This window comes from Coloeus monedula (assembly GCF_965178545.1).
Source record: "Coloeus monedula genome assembly, chromosome: 12".
In the NCBI taxonomy this organism is placed as follows: domain Eukaryota; kingdom Metazoa; phylum Chordata; class Aves; order Passeriformes; family Corvidae; genus Coloeus; species Coloeus monedula.
The window spans coordinates 18,653,708-18,673,932 of NC_138792.1; positions in this window are offsets into that span (position 1 = coordinate 18,653,708).

Here is a 20,225-nt window from a genome sequence, read left to right on the forward strand (position 1 = left end):
CCAGCCTGTCCTTGGACACTTCCAGGGCTCCAGGGGCAGTCACAGCTTCTGTGGGCAACCAAAATCTAACACATAAATATATGATAAAAATAACTGAATGTGCTGCCTCACATCTGTCACACCTGCACTGAGAAATGCAAGCAAATAGCCAATATTCCAATGTGCAAATAATATCCTTTCCTTGGAGGGAAAAAACTAAACTTAGGGATGAGGCAGTGCCACAAACAGCTGCCCTGATCCACACAGGAAAGGGATGGGAGGTTTGTTACGGGAGGGTGTAAGAGCTGGAATTAAACAGTTTCTAAATGCCCTGGAGAGGCTGCAATGGAGAGGATGTGAGGCAGCTGAGTGACCCTTCTGGGGGCTGGAACAACACCAGGTTGGGTTCTACAGGATCTGCAAGTGCCAATAATCAACTTGAATTTTTGTAAATGTAACCACTGTTTCACAGGAGCCATTAACTAATTAGTCATTAACAGATTAACAAATATTTCTTTTTCCTCAAAATCTTTCAAACAGAAACTGCTGAAGGCTGACGAATTCTTGGCAGAAAACACCCATGGTAGCATAAAACAGCACTCAGGAGATTGTTTTCCCTGACATTCTCAAATGTCCCATTCCCCAGCACAACTTTAATTTCATCCCATGATTATTTTGCCCCTCATGAACTTTGAAGAACCTCTGCTCTTCCGTGACTGTGTCCTCTCTCCATCCCTGCTGGTCTGTGGCACCTCTGGGCCGACTCCATCCAAACCAGGAGGTGATGGCAAGATGTCCTTGTCCACAGCATAATCCTGAATTTATTTCATGGCAAAAATGACAGATCTGAGCAAGAAATGAGCAATTTATGGTGGGGGCCAACCGGTGCTGAAGTTTCTTGCTTGACCTCCTAAGGAGGTTCTTCACCTCCACGTGCGCTGCATTAGTTAAAGATAAATTAAAATAAATCTCTGTTATGTTATTTTATACACCCCCCCCCCCCCCCCCCCCAGAGTCTGCGCAGGGAACAGGATTAAACCTGAAGGAAATGATTCAGTGAAGTAAAAACAATACAGACAGCATTTGGGGAGAGTTAAATCAAATTAGGGCACTCAGATCATTTCAGGATGAGAGAGGGGTGGGTGGTGTTCACCCCCACAAGCAGGGAAGTCAAGGAAGGGTCGATAATGCCCGGGTGGGGTGGGGTAAGGATGAGACTACAACAGGACCTGTCCCCACAAGAAGCTTCCTCCAGCTGTGGCTGATGCCCCGCTGAGTTTCTCCAGGACCTCCAGCGTGATGTAACAGGACCTTCTGTGAGATATCTCACTGCAACATCCAAATTCTTTCTGGAAAAGCAGGATTTCTCATCTCTGTGCTGCCAGGAACATTTTTAACGTGGCTTTTCCTAGCCCAGCTCCTGGCTTTTGGCTGGTGCTTGTGTGTGAGAGTGAGAAGAAGCTGCTCCATCCCTTCTCCAGCCACCAGGCTCCCATCCCTCAAAGCACCTCTCCCCACTTTTCCTTCATCACGGCTTCTCCAGAGCCGAGAAATAAACCCAAGACCCGGCCCCTTCCCCCTCTAAGTAATGGGGAAAATTCCTGATGTGTTGAACTTTTCTCATAATACTTAAAGAAAATACTTAAAGAATGTGTAATAAGAGGGGATTTAGAGAGGGCAGAATTCAGCACGTGGATGCAGAAGAAAACCTTTAGAATTGCTCAAAAATGAGTCCTGTCTGCCTTTCCCTGAGGGAAGGGCTCCAGGGAGGGAGAGGGGGTGACCCCAGGTGAGCCCCAGGACCCCCTGTCCCCAGGGCTCCAAGACTCCCTGTCCCCAGGGTCACCCCTGCTCTCCTCAGTGCTGGAATACAGGGAGGGAAAAGCTGGAGTTCTCGGTTTAGCTGCCAGGAAAACCACACAGGAGAAGTGAAATTAAAGTAGTTATGGGGAAGCTGATACCAAGTTATTCCATATTCCTGGGCAGAAACGGTGCTGGGCACAGCTGGGGCCACCTTCCCGTGCTCCCTGCTCAGCGCCCCGAGGTCTAAAAACCCCAACTGGGACCTGACCCCCAGGAGCCCTCTTGGAGGCAGCAATCTGAGGGCAAAAAGCCTTTTTAGAGAGGAGGGATGTTATTTTTGCCAAGTACAGCCTGGAATCTTTAAACAGTTGCTGGGTACCCGGAGATACCCCCTCAGTGCTTCGATGGCCTTGTCACATCACCTGCTCTGAGAGGAAAAATGGACCAATTCTCCCATGAGCACCAAGGCTGGGTGAGGAGGATGAGGATCCACAGCACCAACACAGTCCCAAATATCCCAGACAGAGCCAGGCTTGCCGAGCCCCCCTGGACAAATGGTCACCAGCACTGGGGTCCATGCTGCAGGTCCTTCACCTGGGGCCTCTCCCTCACCAGCTCTGTGATGACAACATTCCAGACATTCCAGACCCCGTGCCCAGCTTCCAGCTGCCAAACCACCAGCAGGGCTGTGTCCTCACTGCAGCAGGAAGAGATGACCCAGAGGAGGCAGCTCCGTGGCCGGCACATGGGGCAGGACCGGGACACTGGGGAGTCCTGTGGTCTTGGTTGTTGTGGTGTGGAGAAGAGCTTGCTCTGGAGGCTGGCTTAAAAAATCACGGAATCATCAAGGCTGGAAAAGATCTCCAAGATCATCAAGTGCAGTTTGTGACTGACCACCCCCATGCCCACTACCCCACATCATAAAGTGCCACATTCACTTGGTTTTTGAGCACCTCCAGGGTTTGTGACTCCACCACTTCCCTGGGGAGCCTCTTCCCATGCTTAACCACTCAGTGCCGAAAAAGCCAGGGATGGGCAGGTTCATTCCTGCTGGAATCTCAGGTTTCTGGGGCTTGTTCTTCCACCACACCAAATCTCCATGTCTGCACTAAGCTTTGCTCCTTCTTTCCTGGGATTAGGGCAGGTGAGTTGGAACATGACGTGGTGATTTATCCCAGTCCCGCTAACTCTGGTGAAAAGTGCTTTTCCAAGGCTTTGTTTCCACTCTTTTCTCTCCATTGCTGCCGTCTGTGCCTCACCAGCTCTTTTCTGGCCCCAGGACACGTTTGAGGCTTTTCCATCCTTCCCCGTGTGCAGAGATAAACTCAAACTCTGTCCTTAAGCCGAGCCCACACCTGGGTGAGACAAACAGAAAACTCCACTCTGTTTTGTTACTCTATCCTCGGTTAATGCAGCTAATTATGGCCCTAAATGCAAATATAGAGGGATGAGAATGAAAGCTTGGAAGGGCTGAGGCACTGGGGAGAAGGACAATAAATTAAGAGGTTTGCAAGGAAGCTTTCACTCATCTTCATGGTTTGGAGTTGTGAGCTTGCACTCGGGTTAGGAAGTGCCGTTTGAAATTAAACAGAAAAGATACAATCTTAATATTCCATGAGACGTGCCAATGCAAATATCTGTCGGCAGAGATGTAAAATAATAGCTTTAAAAGTAAGGAAAAGAACCACATGAAGTTTTGGGAGCAGGGTGATGTCACCCCCCAGCCCAGCGAGATATTCTTTGTGTTGGAAATTAAAGCCGCATGAACTCCCCGTGCAAAGCTGGGTGAGACTCTGCTTGTTCAGCCGCCCCCTTAGGGAGGATGGGTATTATTTTCTGCTTTTAATTTTAAATTCATAAATAAGTGGGATTGATTTGCCACCCAATAGCACTGAGTTGTGCAAAATAAGGATAAAGTCTGTCAGTTAAGTCTGTCAGTGGCTGGTGTTGCTGGAGCAGAGGAAAATCGGAATTAGCTGAACTGGTCAACAAAATTCAGCTTCATGAGGAATTTCAGCTCAGGGAAGAGGCAAATCTGTCTCCATGGTATTATCTCCCCTTCCAAAGTTTCCTCTTGGCTGCACTGGGTCACAGGCTGTGGACTGTAAATTATACAGCCCAAATCAAACCCTCTTCTGCAATAAGGGGAGAAGAAAGCCATGCAATGATTTAATGTAGGAAACAGCTCAAGCTACAGCTTTCTCTTGTTTGGGAACGTGGACAGTTGTGCTGAGATCCCCAAACCACTCCAACCCATGGAAATTAGCACATAACCATCTGGCCTGGTGGCTCAACACCTCCTGTGGCCGTAAATTCAAATCCCAGCAACCTTAGCAGGGGATTTGCTCAGAGAAACGAGCTGAGTCCTCGAGTAATGGAAAAACAAGGTGAGCTGGGAAGGCCTTGGGAGAGCTTTGGTTCCAGGAGGGAGCCAGTTCCAGCCAAGCATCCCTTGGCTTTCAGCAGGGAAAGGGGCTCTGCAGGAGCATCCCCTCCTAAACTCTTGGTGTCCCATCCATAGCTGAACTCCCCAAGCCCTTCCCTGGGATCCACCAGCTCACCCAGCTCTGCTCCCATGGCACTTCTCCATCCATCAGGATGCTCTGTCCCAGCTCCAAAACTCCGGGCACGGTTTTGGGGGTCACAGAGCCATTGTGGACATGGAGCAGTGCTGCCAGCTGTGGTTTCCCATCCAGGGTCTCCAGGAAAAAAGTGTGCGGGTGTTCAAGGAAAGATCCTCCTGTGTGAAATGTGAAATCCTCCACTGGGATCTGCAGGGCTTTCCCACCCTTGGTTGGAGCCCACTCTGCAGAGTGGGAGGACTCAGAGCGGACAGAATCGTTTTCCTTGCTGTGTGTGATACACTGATCTTAGTTCCTTGCCTTGTGGGGCTTTTTAGCTAAGCTGCAATTAAAAATCAGGACTATGGGTTTAATATCTCTGATCTGGCGCATCTGCCCTCACCGATAAATACCCTGCTCTGCCTGCTGTGGCCGGAAGGCTGAGCCATGCTTATGGCTCACCCACAAAAAAATTGCTTTTTCCTAACCCTCAAGACCTGGAAGTAGCAGCTGAGTCTAATTTGGACTCTGCAGCAGGTTTACCCATAGAAAGTTGTGTATTCCTTGCACATCTGGTTGTATTTCGGGGCATGTTGCCTTTCAGTGCTGCTCAAGTCTGGCTGTGCCCCTGTAGTTCCTGGGTAAATCGTCCCTTTTCCTATGGGAAGCCTGGTGGGCATTGTTTGGAATAGAATGAGTAATTAGCATTCCCACGGATGAAGGTTTGAGGGGAGCACGGCATTAAACCAAGCACCAGGGCAGGTTTGGCTTCTCCTCCAGCGCTGCCACCAAAGGCTGGAGCTTGGATGGCTCCAACACTGCCAGGAGAAGTTGCTTGGATTTAAAAAATCCCACTTGGACTTCACTCTTCCCTCTCCTTCCCCCTTCTCCTGGGACAGCAGTGCCTGGAGCACAAGCAGCGCCAGGGGAGTTTCCATAAACTGTGGGGAGATGAACTGTACTTTTCCCTGGATTTCTGCCTGCATTTGTGCATCTGCTCGGTTTTATTGTCCCACGTTCCACAAACTTAAAGCACTTCCATATTGAACAGAATTCCTCCAGTTCACTGCAAAACACGACAAAACTCAGCCCCGAGGATGCCAAAGGCTCCTGCTCTGCACACTCTCCAATTCCCAATCCCAGCAACAGCAAACTCAGGGAGCCACCGAGGAATCCTGAAAGCTCCGGCTGCAGCTCTGCTTTGTTGCTGGAGGGCAGGGAAGAACTCCGGGCTTTTCCTTAATGTGCTTTCCTGAGGGATTTTGTTGGCATCGCTCGTACCCCGCGCTGGGGTAGAGCGGAGCCGCGGGATGTGGAGATGTCAGGAAGCAGCAGGAGCAGCATCTCCCAGCATCTCAGGGATCAGTGCTGCTCAGACCCGGAGCTTCCCACCCGGAGATGGGTCAGGAGCTGCTGCCAGAGCTCTTTGCCTGCTGGAGAAATCCAACAAGGAACCCTCCCGCTGCTGGGCAGCTCCCAGCAGGGCTCAGTGAGCGGTGGCTGATGGATCCCAGTTGGCTCGGAGCGATCCTTTCTCCGTCTGAAGGAGCATCCCTCCCTCCCATGGCGTTCCCTGGCCCGAGGTGGTTTGTGTTCCCCTGTCTGGGCAGCCCGGAGTGGAGGTAAGAGCACTGAGAAATGGGTTTTCCTCAAATTCTTACAATTCAGCATAGAGCAGGGTGGCGGTGCTGGGTTGACAGTTGGACTTGATGATTTTAGAGCTCTTTTCCAACCTTAACGATCCCAGGACTCTGGGAGGTAAGGAGTGGATCTGCTCTCCTCTAAATCATAGGAAATAAATATACAAAACACAGCCCTGGGGTTTTTTTCTCTGTAATATACAACAGCAATAAAATGCAACCAAGAGAATCAGTAAAAAAAAAAAAAAATCATAATTAAAAAGCTCTTGTGCCCATGACTGGCAAACAGAGTTGAGTGACAGAAAAAGGGGTTCCCTGCATCCATGGGTTTCCCTTCCTGTGCTCCCACAAACCCCCCCACAGATCCCTGGAGTTGCTGTATGTGCGAACAACGCCGAGTTTGAAAACTCTCTCAGTTTGTTTGCCTTCCCCCAAATCAAGAACACATTGAGAATAATTTGCAAGACACAAAAGAAAAGCTTTAATTTATCAAGGTTTCCTCTCAACAAATAACATGAAATCCCTTCTCCTACCAGGACACCTGCAAAGCTCCTGCTGGGATCCCGCCTCTGCCGGAGCCGCTCCGGGAGCTCTCGGGCATTTTCTCAATCATAAAGTTCCATAAAATTTAAAGTTTAAAGGGAGAAAGTTAAATTCAAACCTGTTACACTTTCCAGCTTGGGGTCTGTGCCTCCAGTTGCAGCTCAGATCGCTGTAATCGAGGGGGGTTGAAGGAAAAATGATATTTTTATTATTTTTAGTGTTTTCCTTCTCATGTGTCTCGACTCTGCGTCTGTCAGCCTGGTCCCCCTTTGCTGGAGGAGGGGGAAACAGGATGGTTGATTCTTATTAAAAGCAAAAGCAACTGGAGGGAAAAAAAATCAAGGGGAAAGTGTAAGGAAAAAGTGAAATTCAGATTTTTCAATTTAGATTTCAATTCTCAAGAATTTCAATTAAGATTTTTCAATGAAGATTTTTATACATATTATTTTTAATGCCAAAATAAGTGGAATTAAGTCTGTCCATGATTCCACTTCCTCACGTCATCAGAACAGTTCTACACACAGTTTAAGAAACCAAACTACAAAATATGATTAGTGAAGATCCCATTGTTCGTCATTTGTTCATTAATTTGATTTTTTTTGGTTCAGTTCTGTCTTTGATTTGTGCCAAATTTGCACTGGCACAACCCTGGCACCCTGAGATTTGTTCAGCTTGGGATGGCAAAGCCCATCCCAGGGATTTTTGCACCACTACAGGAGGGGATTCCCCGAGCTCAGGGATGGAAATTTGGGGTTCCCCGCCTCCAGCTGCCTCCTGGCCTGTCTGGGATATCTCTGCAAATAATTCAGGGAAAAGTTAAACCCAGCAGCTCCTACAAAACAACTTTGCTGCTGGAAAAAGCCTTTTTATTTTGTGTTGAATTAGGAAATGGTTTTCTAGCACTGGTCGGAGGGAGGTCGGTGACATCCAGCCCCAAACCCAGACCCAGCCCCAAACCCAGCCCCAGCCCCAATCCCAGCTCCAGCCCCAATCCCAGCTCCAGCTCCAATCCCAGCTCCAAATCCAGCCCCAAACCCAACCCCAGCCCCAAACCCAGCTCCAGCCCCAATCCCAGCTCCAGCTCCAATCCCAGCTCCAAATCCAGCCCCAATCCCAGCCCCAGCCCCAATCCCAGCTCCAGCCCCAATCCCAGCTCCAAATCCAGCCCCAATCCCAGCCCCAGCCCCAATCCCAGCCCTAAACCCAGCCCCAGCCCCAATCCCAGCTCCAGCCCCAAACCCAGCTCCAGCTCCAGCCCCAATCCCAGCTCCAGCCCCAATCCCAGCTCCATCCTCGGCGGAGCCAGAGGAGCATCCCGGTCCCGGCCCCGCAGCGCTGCCGTGGAGCTGGGGCAGTTTCCAGCCTCCCTCGGTATTTTCCCTCTCTCCGAGCGTGCATTCCCGGCACAGCCCGGCTCGACCCCAGCAGGGAGATTTGGGAAGGATTTGGTAGGGGCAACACAGGATATCCCGGCTTTATGGAGCGGGATCCAGAGTGAGCGAGGCACCCGCCGGACCCAGCGCCGGCCTCTGCTGAACGGAGGAGCTGGACTTGCCTGGATTTCAATCAGGAAAAGCAGCAATCCAACGGAATACTGCGTTATATCCCACTGGATTGCACATAATATGTTTATAATAACATTATAAACAGGTTCTGATGGCAGCTTCCACCTCTCTGACTCGTGCTGGGTGGAAGCTTCCCTGAAATCCAGGAAATTTTTCCACAAACAAATCCAAATGATCCCTAATGTCCTGGTCCCTTTGAAATCCATGGGAGCTCTGGCACTGATTTCAGGGCACTGGGGATTTTGCATTCCATGAACAAAGGTACCGAAACCCGGCTTGGGTGCAGAGCACAAATGATCCAGCAATCCTTTGTCTGAGGAGGGAATATTCCTTCCCCCACTCAGAAAAGCCCTACAGCCACAGAACAGGAGGAAGAAAGCCTTTGCAATTAACCCTGGCTCAAATGAAGAAGGATTTTAAGTTCACTTAGGTCTCTTTTTTCCCCCCCAAAAAAGCCATATCACTTTACATTTATAATGTTGGTATCATCCAGTACTTTAAATCAAATTATGGCTGTATCAGGCTGCTTAACAATGTTTCTTTTTAATTAAGTTTACCAGTCCCAGATGCATTTTTTTTAAAGAAAGAAATTAAACAAACTTAATTCAATTACATGACAGGGGTTAGGTAAGACAGCAAATAGCCCGGCAAAAAAATACAAGGATTGATAAATCCTTTTGGATGCTCACATTTTGCACTTTCCCTACACCCTGTACTATTCCAAGGGACATCCTGGAATGCCCACAGCAGTGTCCAGAGCTCTCTCCCTTATCTAAGGAATTACCCTCAGAGATGTTTTAAAATCCTGCTGCCACAGAGCCTTTAAACAGCTCAGGAAGTTCCTCCGAAAGCTGAGTATCCAGGAATTCCCATTAATTTCCCTGTTCACCAGATCTGCCTGATTTGGGCACTCTCCTGCTGTGGGAGTTGCTGGAGGTCCCCAGAGCATCCCCCTCCAGCCTCCGGCAGCAGGCACGGAGCGAGGGAGAGCTTGGGCAGGCAGGATCCATCCCCACGGGATTTCGGCTTTATTGGATTGATGAAACAGCACCAAACTCAGGGTCTGGGGTGGTGCTCACTTTGCAGGAGCTCCTTATTCTCACTTAGATAAGGGAGGGAGCACTGCCCAGGAAAAGGCAGCTGCATTTTTACTGAGAAAATGGCAATGAAGAATAGGGATGAAGGAAAAGGAAGGGGAACGGGGCTGGGCAGTGGATTGCATGTGCAGACCTGGAGGGATCTGTGCTTTCCTCAGCTCCTCTGAGCCCACACCCTGGAGCTGGGATGACACCCCATGACTCGAATTTCTGTGGTCGGAACAGCACAAAAATACCCAGAGTGTCCATGTGTAAAGGACACAAAGATTGCCAGGATGAGGGCTGCGGGATTTGTGGCAGTGAGGAAAGCCCAGTGCTTGCACACCCCCTTCCCAAGGAAACTCTGGACACGGCCGACAGCATCGGCTGGAATTTGCACCCTGGGCAAGCTGCAGTCACGGTGAGATTACTGGGATTTTTATAGGGGTTAAAATGGAATAATCTCGTGGAGGGAGCAGCAAACCCCTGTCTCCAGCCCTGCGGGAAGCATGGCCACAGGAGCAGATGAGCAGAACACTGAGAAGCCACACAGAGCTGGGAGATCCTAATGGTCCCCAGGACAATTTGACATCCCCAGGAACGAGCGCAGGGAGCAGCCTCTCCCTGATTTCCCCAACTCCGAGGATCTGCATCTGGGGCTGCAAGGATGAAGTCAGCCCCGGAGCTGCTACGGGCTGGAAATGATTTCACCGAGCTGCAATGCACATGGATTAATTCCAGTACTGTAAAGTCAACATGGGTGAACACTGGCTACATCACAGCCTTCATTACTGGGGTCTGGAGCGGGTTTGGATGAAGTAATTTCCCTGGGGTTTAGCACTTCCAAAACATATAGGGCGTCCTTCTTGGATCGGCCTGGAGAGAGGTGCCCCCCCCTCGCAGCCACCCCAAATTGGCCTTTATCAGTTGCACATGGACCCCTGCGACTGCGAGGGGCTTCAAACGAGGCCCAGATGGGCCGTGGCACACTATGCCCAAACACCGGCCACATGGAATGAGGCTCGGCTTGGGTGCACACCATGGATGTTATTAATAACAAATGAGACAACACTTCCAGGCCAGGCCTTCCGATGGGAGAGGATGTGGGATGAGTGGGGATTAGTGATTCCTCCATCCTTCGTGGTCAAATCCGCTCCTGGAGAGTTCAGCGTTGGGATTCTGGACACCAGGAAGCCAACTCTCATCAAGCTGCTCAACTTGGAGTTCCCCAGATTTGAAGTGAACCCTTCCCGTGCAGGAGGTGTTTGTTTGGTCTTTTTCTCCCCTCAGCTATGAACTGGAACCGAACCCTTGTCATGTGCAATTTGCTTCCCTGGCAAACAGTTGTGCAAATGTGACTCAGTTTCACCCGGGCACCTGGATCTGCTCCCAGAAAAAATCCCAGGATGGTTTGGGTAGGGAATGGCTGTAAATCCCATCCAGTTCCAAACCTTGCACATCTTCCACTATCCCAGGCTGCTCCAAGCCCCGTCCAGCCTGGCCTTGGACACTTCCGGGGATCCAGGGGCAGCCACAGCTTCTATGGGCACCCTGTGCCAGGGCCCCCCCACCCTCTCAGGCAGGAATTCCTTCCCAATAACCCACCTAAACCCAACCTCTGCCAGTTCAAGTTCAGCTTCCTGCACAAGCCACCCCACAAAAAGCAGCTTCACCTCCTTCACTTGGCACCAGGGGCTGGGTGAAAGAGGCTTTTATGGGTTAATAATGGGGTTCCCCTCATCCCCTATTAATTAATTCACTTCCAAAAACCTCTTCCCTTCACAGCTTGATATTCAACATCAGCATCCAGGTCCTGTTCCCTGGAAGAAGACAGAGCTTTAGAATGGATATTAAGAAAAATTTCTTCAGTTGTCCAGCCCTGGCTGAGCCACCCGGGGCAGGGGTGGAGTCCCCATCCCTGGAGGGCTGTAAAATCCATGTGGGTGTGGCCCCTGGGGACATGGGGCACTGGTGGCCTTGGCAGGGCTGGGAGTGTTTGGACTCGGGATCTCAGGGGCTTTTCCAAGCAGTGGGTGCTGGCACTGGGATTTGGGGAGGTTCATACAGGGGTTTGGGGTGCTGACACTGGGATTTTGGGGTGCTAACACTGGGGTTTGGGGCATGGTAGTTCAGGGGTTTGGGGGCGATAACACTGGGGTTTGGGGATGCTGACACTGGGGTTTGGGGGTGGTAACACTGGGGTTTGGGGGATATTAACATTGGAATTTGGGGGATACTAACACTGGGATTTGGGGGATATTGGCATTGGGATTTGGCGGATATTAACACTGGGATTTGGGAGTGCTGACACTGGGATTTTGGGGGTGCTGACCCCAGGCTGCCGGGTGGTACCAGCCCCCGCACATCTTGGGAGCGCGGAGCTTTCCCTACAGCCGATCCAAGCCTCCCTCCTGCCATCTGGAGGCGAGTCCCTGCTTTTCCTCAGCCTCCCGGTCCTGCCAGAAGCCGGTTTATTTCCCTGCAGCATCCCACACCTTTCCCTGGATCAGACGCTCGGTCCTCTCCCGGTTTCTTGGGATGCTCGATGGAAATATAAAATCCTCTGGTTTACTGTTTTCGAGTAAATACAATTTTCCAGTGAATCCCAAAGGCAGCCCATCCCATCCCATCCCGCTCAGCCCAGGGGAGGCAACACCACACTGAGGTTATTTTTATGATCGGGAACAGGGATTTCTCCCTCCCTGTTTTCTCTCGTGGATGCTCTCGAGTGGGAACATGGAATTTCCTCTGAAACTCCAGCAGGGTGAAGGGGAGTAATTTTCTCCCTCTTTTATTTTCCTAAAAGGAAAATATTTTATACAAGATGCCCTAATAAATAGACCTGTAAATTCTAATCTTAAACAAAATTATTCCCAGCAGTGCCAATGGCATCGCTGGCATCGGGATCAGGATGGGACTGGAGCTGCCGACCCCTCTCACGGTGACACAAAGCAGGGACAGACCTCAAGCTCCTTCCCAGTTTCTGTGCTGCGTTTTACTGGAAAATACAGAAAATTAATGATTTTCCTGGAGTATGAAGGAGAAAATTCACCTCGAAGAGCTGCTGACTCCCAGGGTTTATTTAACTCTGGTTATTATTTAATTCACATTTAAGAAAATCATCATTAATATGATCCTGCTTTTCCATGATGTGTTTGAAGCCACGTAACAAAAAATCAAAGGGAAAGGAAATATTCCTGATTTAATTCCCAAGTGAGTGGTTTAGTGCTTTCACAGGCACACGGATGTGGCTGCATCCAGGGAATGATGACCTGGGGGGATGAGTGAAGCCACAGCGGCCAAGGGAGCCCGGATGGGGCTGGGAGAGCTCAGTTCTCCCCTTCCCCTCCTTCCCTCAGTCAAAATTCAATAAAATAATTCTTTTAAAATCACCCGTTTGTTGTTTCTTCTTAAACATCAATTTTCATTGGTTCTGTGTCAAACCAGAATATTTGTATAAAATGACTTGTTCATCCAATTCCATCGGCAGTAATTACCAGGAGTATCCTGCGATAAAAATGGTGATCGTTACTCCCCAGATTTTCCCTAAAATGCATCCATAGTGTGGCAGCTTTTTTTTGATAATCCTTCTCTTTTTAATTAAAATTATTCCCCTTTTCTCCCTCTCCCCATCCTTATTTTATGTCCTTTTTCTCCTGACTCTGCGCTTCCCAGTGTGAATCTGAATTAACTCCATTCAATTTAATCATTCAGACAAAAATTACCCTGGAAACACCCTGGGATCACCCTGGTCTTTCTCTGTCTTTTCCTCTAAATTTCCTCTAAGTTTTGATTATTATTTTTCTGATCATTTTATTATTATTTTTCTGATCGTTTTATTGATTGTTTTGCTGGTTGTAATTGAAGCTGATCATTGCAGTAGGCTGGAGGAGGGGAAGGAGCATCAGGTTTGGGTTAGACCTGGCTCAAATCAGCCCTAAATCTTAATAATACATTTTTAGGATCTGTCTGACAAGCAAACTCCATCACTCGCTCCTTGATTCGATAATTAATTACATTTCTTTTATTTTATGTTATTTTAGGATAGTTAATCTACTTAAATTAATTTATTTTTATTATTTTATTTTCTTGTACTTTTATTTTCCTTTTCATATTTTATTGTATTGTATTGTATTGTATTGTATTATATTGTATTGTATTGTGTTTTACTTTATTATTTCTCTATTTTACTTTATTTTATTTTATTTTATTTTATTTTATTTTATTTTATTTTATTTTATTTTATGTTGTTGCATTTTATTTTGTTTATCTTACTTCATTACTTATCTATTTTATTTTATTTTATTTTATTTTATTTTATTTTATTTTATTTTATTTTATTTTATTTTTTATCTACTTTACATTATTTTCGTTTAATGTATTTTATTTTATTTTATTTTATTTTATTTTATTTTATTTTATTTTATTTTATTTTATTTCCCTTACTCCACAGCTGATTCTCCCCCTGTCCTGGCAGGAATTGCTTCATCCACTGCAAAACCACTTCCCAAGCTCCTGGAGCTGCATGGAGCCAGGAGATCCGAGGAACACAGCTTTGGAAAACTCTGATTTCCTCCTTTTTGTTTTCCTTGTGGATCCAAATTCCTGCTCCAAAGGGCAGGAGAAGGGAATCTCTCTCTACCCTCTCCCAGACAGCCTCAGCTGAGTATTCCCATGTAAAATATTCCTGGAATATCCCGCCTTTCTCTTTCCCAGCTTTTCCTTGCAATGATGGTTTGTGGCTGCTCCTGAGGAAATTTAAATAATTTCCTTTTTTTCCTACATTTAAAAAAAATCCAGCTAAACGAAACTGTTGGTTTTCTCCAATCCCTGACCTGACCCAGCCTCACCTGGAGGGATTTGGAAATCCATTATTTTTTATTTTCCAGGGATCTGACACCCGTGAGCCGCTCCACCAGCATCTCCCCAGGGAAAACCATCCCAATGGGACTATTAAATATTATTATTTATGATGGACATTATTAAAATAATCCCAACATCCCTCTGAGTTTGAAGCAGCAGCTTTTGGGGACTTCAGGCTCTTCATTCCCACATTTGCATCCCCGGGACTTCGGAGCAGGAATGGTCCTGGCACGGGCAGGATAACGGCTTAAAAACGTGGAAAAGGGTCAGGATGGGAGATGTGGAGCTGGAGAAGTCCCCTTGGCTTTCTGCCCCAGTAAGAGGATTTTTCCTTTCATGGCCTTTCCCAACACCACAGATTTTTTTCTCCTGAACTGAGCCCTGAAAGGAGCAACTCCAGCAGAGCGAGACTTCCCGATCCCAGAGCCCTTTCCCCGCCCTTTCCCAGCTTCCCTGTTTTGCTCTACGATGAAATATTTTGGAGCTGATAAAAATAGAAACCCCACTTTTGTGGGACCTAAAAAATATCAGCCCCTGATATTGGAGTTCTGGATCCAAAATCCAGGGAGGAACACCAGCATCGGGCTCCCTCCCTGTGCCAAAAATTGGGGATAAAAATCCATCTTCTGGGAAAACAAGGATCACCGCAGGGTCTGCCGATAGAGAAGCTTCAGCCTTCCCCAGATTTCTGAGCTGAAACAACGGTTTCCAACACTTGGAATACGAAATAATTTGCCCCTTTGCCGAAATGTGTTTTTGGCAACAGGGAAACAGGAAACCAACTTGGAATGTATGAACGAAATGGAAACTGAGATCGTAAAGAATTCCAGGCTGGAGCCTTTTCCAGCTTCCAAGATGCGACAGAGGCAGGAGCAGAACCCTAAACCAATTAAAGGCAATTTAATTTCGGAGGCTTCTCACGGAGGGAAAGGATCTGGCGAGGATTTGGGCTGCAGGGAGACATCCCAGCCCAGCACCTGCGAGGTTATTGCTCCCAGAGCCGGAGCTGGGATTTGATGCAGATGTGCCCCGGAATCCGCTCCCTGCTCCAGCTGCAGATCCCAAAGATGGGCTGCTTGTGTCGGGTTCTTCCTTAATTATTAGGGAATCTGAGGGTTTTAATTGCACTGGCAGATACTTTGGAAAGGTTTGGGTTTAGTGCTGAGTCCTGCTGGGCCGAGCTGGGAATTTGTGCCATGTGTGGTCCGTGGGAGTACAGGGGAAACACTCCAGTGGAAAATAATCCTAAAAAAATGGTATAAAAATCCTACAAAAGGTTAATTTAAAGGACAGATCAGAGGAATACAGTGAGTCTCTGGGTTTGCTCCATTCACAGGTGCTGGGGAGTCTTCCCAGCACAATCCACAGTGCCAGACTTGTGTTCCCAAGATCCAGCACCTGGGAAACCATTCTTCCCTCATGTGTTTCCTCTCTTCCCTGATTTTCTGCTGATTGAAGCACACCCAAAGAAAGAAACTCCTCTTCCTGGCCTCTGCCGGGCATTTGCACTCTGGGCTTTGCCTTCCCCACATGCAGGGCTGCCTGAGGGATTTACTGCTCATCCCACACCTTTGGGAATATTCCCTGGACCCAAACACCCTTCAGCTGGGATTTTGTCCCATTCTTTTGGAATCCTTCTGGCTGAACAACTCCCATGGGGAAACGTCTCTGTCCTAAATCTTTTTTCCTCCCTTGCAGGGACTCCTTTCCCTGGTGAGCACTCCCAGCCCACTTTTCATCCCGAGAACTCCCCAACAAATTGCTTCCACACTCCAGCCCGACTCCAAGCCCGGTGCAATCCAAGGGTTAACCAAGTGAAACGTTTAAGGAGTCATGAAATGACTGTTTCCGCTTCCCATCTGGCTTTTATCAATTTTCAGTCGCTCTCCGAAGTGCAGCGACACAATCAAAACCCCCAATCTCCCGAGGCAGATAATTCAATTTGGGAAATGAATTTCTTATGTGCCCAGGAGTAAATACATTCCTGGCCAGGGAGATATGGACTGCTGTCAATGGGATAATGAGGTCCAGGGGAGCGGCCGTGGCCCCCCTGGAGTCCTTTAGGGTGAGTGGCAGCAGTGGGATGAGGGTGGGAAGGTGCCAGAGGGATGGGACACCTCAAGAGACAAGTGTGGAGCATCAGCCACGTCATGGACGTGAAGAGGGGACGGATTTTATTTCCTGGATGTGGCACTCAGGGCTCTGAGCTGGCTGGGGACTCAGTCTTGGAGGTCTTTTCCAGCCTCATGGATTCTGGGATTCCGGGATCTCCACAACCTCCTGCTGGGTGTTGGCCTCTCCTCCCAGGTAACATCAAAGACAGGAGGAAACAGCCTCAAGTTGCACCAGGGGAGGTTTAGTTGGATATGAGGGAAAATTTCTCCCCTCAAAGGGTTGTCCTGTCCCAGCACAGGCTCCAAGGGCAGTGGTGGTGTCACCAGCTGTCCCCAGCATGGCCAAGGCCACCAGTGACACCTCTGCATGGCCTTAAATCCCTCCTGGCTTTGCCACAAATGGTCCTGTGGGCAGCAGCCAGAGGGATCCAAGCTGGAGAGGTGCTGGATGAGTTGGACAATGGGAACTGCCTGGGATAGGCAGCACCTGGGCTTTATCTTCTCCTTTGAGCGTGTTCAGTAGGAACCAAGTCATGGTGCTGAGTAGCAAAATCCACATGGAGAGGTTACTGAGTAAACTAAAAATCGAATTGAATAAAAAAATTAAATTAAAAGAAGTTAGAATAAAAAGTAATCAGCCAACTAATGAAATAAAAGTTAAAATAAAAGGAAATAAAGTAAAAATAAAAATTTGATTAAATTAAAATGGATTGAAATAAGAGAAAATAAGAAGAAAATAAAAGAAGTGAAGTGGTTTGGTCTTCAATTCAAATTCCAGCTTCAGCCCTTCCTATCCCAGTCCTCCTTCCCCTCCCCAGGATCAACCTGCCAGAACACACCAAATCCACCCTATGCTGGCTTTGGGAAAGGACTTTTCCCTCCTTGTCTCAACAACGCCAAACAAACAGGGTCCATCTCCGCTTTTCTCCTTCTGTTGGCACTGCCCCATCCCGATTTTATCTCCTGGGAAGCCCGGCGCGTGCTGATGGGATCATCCCGTCACACTTTGGGAGGGAAATATCTCTCTTTTGGCACTTTCCCTGAGTGGGATGAAGCCAAGACCCCACTAAATTCCACCTCTGGAGGGAATTTTCCTCCTTTTTCCAAGGTGTTTGGGACAAAGTGGGTACATCCCAGCTTGGAGAGCAATCAGCCCTCGGCTGGGTTCAGGAGGTCCCGATTTTCCTGGGGGAAGTGCTTTAATCAAGATTAATTTTTTCCAGTTTTCAGTAATCGGAGCTCTTCCTGAGTTTTCCTCAACTCTCCTTTAGGATGAAATTATCAAATTTCCATGGCAATTAACGGAGGAGGGCTGAGCATAAGGATCGTTCTGTGGGATGGGTGGCAGGGAACAAGTGACACTGGGTTGGGAGAGCTGTAGGAATGGTCTCTGTGGGATGTTATCCCATCAAATCCGTCACTCTGGAACACAGTTTTACCTGAGGCATCGCTGACCTCCTGATGCTCACGAGCACCTGAATCCTGCTCTCAGGCACCGTGATCCAGGGATAAGACTGAGGGGGCTTAGCAGAAGAAGGAACTTTGACCTGGATTTAGGATTTAGCCGAATATCCCTCAAATCCCCTTTATCTTAAAGCCACCTCGTGGCAAAGCCCTGGCACAAGTGACAGCACGGGGGAGGAGCTCCGAGGTGATGGGACAAGCCCGGGGGCACGTCCCGACCTCGGCCACATGGAAGGGACCACCCTGGGATCAGCTGCTCCAACCTCGCTGCTCCGGCAGGGTGGGCTCCCTGGAGAGGGAAGTGGGGAAAGGGAAATGGGGGAAAAGGAAGGGAAGCGAAGAAAGGGAATGGGGGGAAAGAAAGGAAATGGGGAAAGTGAAAAGGGGAAAAAGAAAGGAAGGGGGCAGAGGAAGGTGGAGAAAAAGAAAGTGGGGAAAGGGAAATGGGGAAAAGGCAGGAAGCAGGGAAAGGGAAGCAGGGGGAAAAGAAGGGAAATGGGGAAAGGGAAAAGCAGGAAAATAAAGGAATTGAGGAGACAGAAGTGAAGGAAAAAGAAAGGAAGAGGGAAAAGGGAAATGGGGAAAGCGAAACGGGGAAAAAGGAAAGGAAGTAGGGAAAGATGAAAGAAAGTGGGGAAATGGGGACTGCCCCTGCCCCGAGCAGCCCTGTCCTCCGTGGCAGATGGGATGGGATTTACAGCGCACGGGTGCATCCAGGGAAACCCCTCTGACTCTGTGGCTCCGCTGAACCAAAACATTCCATATTCAGCAGAGACAGCCGGAGGAGCCGGGCTTTCCAAAGCACAGATTTCGGTGGGATTTGGGTGCTGCTGTGTCCTCTGAGCTATGCCAGAGCTGCCGCAGCCTCCGGGAAGCAGCAGGAGCCGGGAAGCAGCAGCTGGAAAGGAGGGGAATTGCTGTGACGTGGCCACGGAGAGCGGCTTAGGAGCCAAGGGGGAGGGCGAAGAGCAGGAAAACGCAGCCTCCAAGGACATATATTTGAGGGAAAAGCTCCGCAGCACCCACTCAGGACATCGCTCATTTCCCTCGGAAAGCATTCCTAAATAATCATCCTCCTCTTTTAATGCAAGTTGCACTGTGCGTGATTTAAACCTCCAGGAAAGGGAGGCACCTGTGGACACAGCGCAGCCCCAATCCCAACCCTGGAAAGGCATCATTCCTGCCCGGCCTCTCCCGGGATTGGGTTACCCGGAGTAATTCACTTACAGCTCGCAAACGATAAATCCTCGCGCAGTTGGTTGAGGAATCCGGGCTGAGGAGCCATGGAAGTGCGTGATTGAATCCAAATGGCTCCACAGCCCGGGCCTGTCGGACTCACTAAACACCGAAATTAACAATATTTCAGGGCATGATGAACTGCAGCGCTGGAAAACTGCTCCCCAAGTGCACCTTAAACACAGCAAGAGCTTTTTCAGGGAGGTTTCTAGATAAATGTTAGAAGAGAAGAGAACTTTTCATCCTTTTTCTTCCATTTGGTGGAATTCCTGTAAGTCTGGTCCTTTTCTGCTCAGGTGGCTGGGGCAGGGTGGTGGCACCAGAGTGAGCCTGGGGCTGCCCGGGGCACAAATCAGTTTGGCACAGAAATATAGAGGGGGGGGGTCTGCTGCAAAAAAGTCCTTTAAAAGGTGAGTTCAGACACAGCACTAACTCTGAGATACTCTCAGCAGGCACGAGGCAGGACCGTGAGCCCCTGACAATCCTTGGATGATCCAAGGTGGCACCTCCACACCTCCTGGCCAGCAGGAAAGGTGGGAGCTCTCCCGTGGGTGGGCTCCTCTCAGCCAGGGTCACACTCCATGAGCCGCTGCTGTCAGGGGTTTATGAGAGAGCACAAAAGAGCAGGAAGCCACAAATGCTGATATTTGCCCCTTATCATCAGACATTTGGGCTGGCTCTGGAATTTCTACTTCTCTCCCAGCTGTGCCACTGTGGCACATCCTCTGTTCAGCCTTCCCAGAAATAATCCGGGTTCAGGTCAGCACCAAGACAAGGGGATTTAGGGCTTTGCTTTGGAGGGAGGTGAAGATTCAAGGATGAAAACTCAGTGGCTGTGCTGGCTCTGCCTTGCAGGAAAATCTGTATTTTTCTGACTTGTTCATCCATGTCCATGTCCATGTCCACATTTCAGTCGTCCCAAGAGAATTTGTTCCCTCAGCCTGGATGATTGCTTTGGAGGGTGAGGGTCAGCCAGGAGCCCAGTGCAGCCCCCAGAAGCATCAGAGGGCCACCAGACCAGGTCACTCCAAGTTTTCCAACCTGGCCTTGGACACTTCCAGGGATCCAGGGGCAGCCACAGCTTCTCTGGGCACCCTGTGCCAGGGCCTCCCCCCCCTCTCAGGCAGGAATTCCTCCCCAATATCCCATCTAACCCAGCCCTCTGGCAACGGGCAGCCCTTCCCTGTGTCCTATCCCTTTTTCTGGGTATCAGGTTCAATCCTGATGTCATGACATTTGTACTGACAGGGTCTCAGAACGGCTGATGCCACTCTGGGATATTTTCCATAGAAATAACCCACACCAGGGGGACAATTCCAACAGAGGGATTTTATCTTTCTAAGTCTCTGCCTTGTTCAGCTTCATTCCATGAGCCCCTGGC